Source organism: Cyprinodon tularosa, unplaced genomic scaffold, assembly GCF_016077235.1.
Source record: "Cyprinodon tularosa strain WSP-4 unplaced genomic scaffold, ASM1607723v1 ctg17, whole genome shotgun sequence".
Lineage (NCBI taxonomy): Eukaryota > Metazoa > Chordata > Actinopteri > Cyprinodontiformes > Cyprinodontidae > Cyprinodon > Cyprinodon tularosa.
Window position 1 is genome coordinate 4,766,645 of NW_024038531.1, and position 4,532 is coordinate 4,771,176.

Consider the following 4,532-nt stretch of genomic DNA (forward strand, 5'->3'; position numbering starts at 1 on the left):
ATTGCACTTTTCTGATGGTGGAGGTAGACATACCAAATGTTAAATTCCCCCCCGACCCACATGAATTCCCCCTGCAGTGCATGAACAGTGCAGGCTGGTGGTATTGCTTTCATAATATGGTTGTTTTCCTTGTTCTTTTGCACCAACTGAGCATCTTTTGAAGCAACAGCCTCCTTCATCGCTGGCGGTGTAACATTAGGAATCTTACTCATGCTTCTATATTAATGTCTTTCCCTCCGAGCTGTACACTCCATCATGACATAAAGGTGCTTCAAATATTCCTCATTTTAGCTGATCATTATATTTGGATTTTCAAACATAGTAGAAATGCAAATTCATAACAGCTTAAGATCATTTTTTATTTAGATGCATATTAGTGGAAATTCATTTTGCAATATTCTGCAAATTTAGAAATCTTTATAAAAATATCCATGTTAAAGTCATAGTCAGTTATAGCTTTTAAATGCTTTCAAGTTGAGTTATAGAAGGTTAAATCTGTGCATCTAAAATTGTACATAATTACTAACTAGACATTATTTTGCAACTATCTCTCTGTCTGAAAATGTAAACAACATTGGTACCCTTGTATGTCCATGGCTGAGATGGAACACAAATACCCAGAAGAGAGCCAATCAGAACAAACAAAAAAAAGCTTGGAGCGACATTTTAGGACTTGGTAACTCTATTGCTTTAGTTCAGTGTTTAGCTGTTCTTTCGGGGGGGGGGGGGGGGTTCTCTGTGCCTCTTATCCACCAAGATCACTTATTTTGCATGTGTGTCTAATTGCAGCCTAATAGCAAAGAGTTTATGCAGCGAATATCCAGCTCCTGTCCCAGATGAAAGCATTCAGCGCCTCCATGGAGACGTGACCTCGGGGTCGGGTTAGACAAATGTTGTGCCAAGAATGCCCCGTTCACTTAGCTGAGGAGGTCCAGTTTATCAAAAGACTAAAACCTAGAATAAAGCATTTTCCTATTTGTTTATCGAAGACTGATTTCTGGTCTTAATAAACAAACCAGTATCCCAATTTAGGCTTGAAAACCTTTGTTTCCATTTCAGAAGAAATCTTTTTTTTTAAGTAGATTCTAGGGGCTCATTTTGGCTATTCAAAATATTAATATTAATTAAAAAGTCTGCAAGATTAAAGTTGTGTTATTTCCTTTTTTTTCAAGAGTCGGTAGAGGGGATTGTTTTGTGTTTGTAAACATATAAAATAACTTGTTTTAACTTTTGTTATTGCATCTTTTTTTTTTTATATATATATATATATATATAAAAAAAAGTGAAATTGCAGTCGGATGCAGTCAAAAGCGCCCCGTTCCCATTAATGTCTTCAAGACATTTTGTATGTTTTTTTGTTTTGTTTTTTTTTTGCTCTGTATAAAAAAAAGATTTCTTGGCTCCTTTAAATGGTTTAACACTTTTTTGCATAAAAAGCAAATAGATTCAGTGAACATCATTATCCTTGATTGCTCATTTAAGCAAAGCAAGAAATGTCTGATGAGTGTTTGCATCAAATGGACCCTTTTTTTCACACTTATAGGTGGAAAAACATACTACTTCATGCTAATTTCAGAGTGGATGGAGGGTATTTATGAGTTATTTTCTCTCCTTCATGAAATTTGTTTTGCCTTTGATTACGCTTCCATTTTGTTTATGCTGATACTGCAGTTATCTCCTTTCATTTCCACCTTCAGCTGCGGCTGGACTAATTTTGGGGTACGAATAAGTGTGAGGAAAAATAGCAACATCTTTGCTTTTTTCTCTCATGTATGGTGGTAAAAACAATGAAAGAGTTTAAGCTCGAGTTGAGAAAGAGGGACTTTATTTTTCTCAACAGTGACGCAGCTTTCCATCAAATATTGAAATTGTTGCCCACATGGACAAGTCAAAAGTCTGCATGTAGAACCTTTTATCAACATGGGAGACAGAGACTGAGCTTCTTATCAGCAGGAAAGAAGATTGTGTTAAATGAGTCCAGATGGAGCTTTCAGAAACAATAAAACTGCACCTTGCATCAGGCACGGCGGTGGTGGCATCATGCTTTGGAACTGGCAGTGAGGGATAATGGTAAATAGGAGAAAGTTGAAGGAATAATTGAAAGATAGTTTTCATTATCCGCTTGAACGTCCCTTTAAGGTGGTTAAAATGCACATCATAATGATCTACTACATCTGGTTTTTGAAAAGAAAATAAAACTTCCTTATTTTCCTATGATCAATCAAATTATATGTGAAAGCCATAAATGATCTAAAGCTTGTTTATGACTACAAAATGAATGCAGAAGGTTAAACCGAATCCAGCTAAATATAACTGGAATTGTAGGCACGTAATTCAGTCCTAATGATAATGCAGAGGACAGAAAACCCATATTTATTGTTAGTTTCTGCACAAAATGTAAACATTGAAGCATAATCAAAGTAGTAAACGAAAGTTTTCGTTTAAAGAGCACAATTTGAAAGAATATACACATATTACAATATTTTTTTCACTAAGCAAAAAGGTTGCTGGAGATGATAAAGCTTATAAGAGTCATACATTTTCTGCTAAAGTTAATAACTAAAGTGAGAAGTAGCTGTTTATAAATAAACAACGCGCTTAACCGTTAAAAACTAATAAGGATTTTTAAAATTTTCAGTAAAGCACGTAACTCTATGACTTGTTTTATCCTGTATTTTGTTGAATTTTGCCACAAAAAAAAAAACAGATCTCAGATGTGCCTGCTTTCTTATGTCCAGTACCATGGAAAATGAGCGCCCCCTAATGGCTGCATAGGGAAGTGCTTCCTTTATGAGAGAATTCATGACCCGTTCCTGTGGTAATTCCTAATTTACAGCAGTGAGAGAAATAATAAATATCAATGCTAGCATTTACCTAATGTGGTGCAACATATACAAATAAGTTAAACCATATAAAATGTAGCTTAATCCTAAAGAAAATATCTATATTATAACTTTAGTGAAAGTTCAATTAATGCAGATTTGTTGGTTATTTTTTATTGTTTTGTTTTGTTATATATCCTCAATATGTTATAATTAAATACTGTTATCAATCTAGCTAAGCATTTAGCTGATAAAAAACAAAAAGAAATTCATAAAAATCTTCCAAAAAATTTGGTTTATTTTTTATTTTTTTCCCCTAATGTTGACATGTTGAGGAAACAAAAGAAAAAAAAAAAACAACTCATGGTACATATACTGTAGTCAATTGTGCATCTTGCAGGTTTAACAACTCAATAAGATAAATTGTAAGCTCAAAATATTCACTAGATGGCAGCATTTTCTATTAAAAACGACAGAAAAAAGCAGCAACTGTCTCCCTTTATTTCTTTATTACAATAATCTTAGAAGTTTTTGACAAAATGTATTATTCATTTACTGAAAAAAACGAATTAGGCTCCAGAGGAGGAACAGAAGCATACGGCATCTCTTACTGGTGTTTTTTTTTTTTTTTAGGAAGGTATGTTTTCATAAGAACCGAGGTAATTAGACCTGAGGCTCTTCAAAACTGAAAAGTGTCTCTCCTTGTAGGAATATTCTCTGATCACCTCCATCTGACAGTTGTTTTAACTCAAGCTTATCAGCTGCATATGTTTTTCTCTCTGCAGCTGTCAGACATATTTTTCATGCTTCAGGTCTTCCTCCACTGCTGCAGAGAGAGATGAGGCATCACCACATATCTACATTTTTATGGAGCAAAATAGTGGGATATATAAAAAGGAGAGGCGGATTCACATTTGTGTTGACTGTGATTTGCAGCCAAAGGCAAAAAATAATTTGGGATCTCAGCAAAAGTTTGAATCTTTGACACATTCTGTTTATTTTTTTTAGGAATTCATGCATTTTTCCTTTATTTATTTGAAAAATCACTGTCGGTTAGAACGGCAACAGAACCCAGAATGAGCATCCAGATGTAGAGCTGCGTGTTGGAAGGTGATTTATGACATGCAGCCGCAAACAGTGTGAGGTCATTAACATCTGCCCCTTGCCAGAGTCTGCATGGAGCTTTCTTGCTTTGCTAAAACCAGTTTCACTCACACCACACTCAATCATCCGGGCTGTACCTTTATTATTGCCCAGCTTCTAATGCACTTAGCATTATAGCAGTTCATCACTTGCAACCGCAAATTGAGAAATAGGTCCAGGTCATTGTTGCACGCCTGTTATTTAAACGTGGCTAATGTGGCGTGCATAATAGTAGCTGAGGCTTGTAGAGATGTGGTGCTGGAGGGCGAAGCCGCAGAAGGATTGGATGGATGAATAGGCAGATAGATGGGTGGGCAGAGGTGGGATGCATTAGTCAGGGAGTGGGATACCTCACCGAGAAGGGGTGCCAATTACGCAGCTTGAGTGAGAGCAGGCGGCCTCGTGCTTTTTACTGCTTCCAGGAATCAACCCTGTTTTTCACAGAGACATCAGAACTGCTGGAAACAGCAATCCTAAATACACAAAGCTGCAAGAATTGGTGGAAATACTAATACTGTGGATGGTGAAAATATTCACAGGGCTTTTCCTCAACAGCACAGCTGAGCA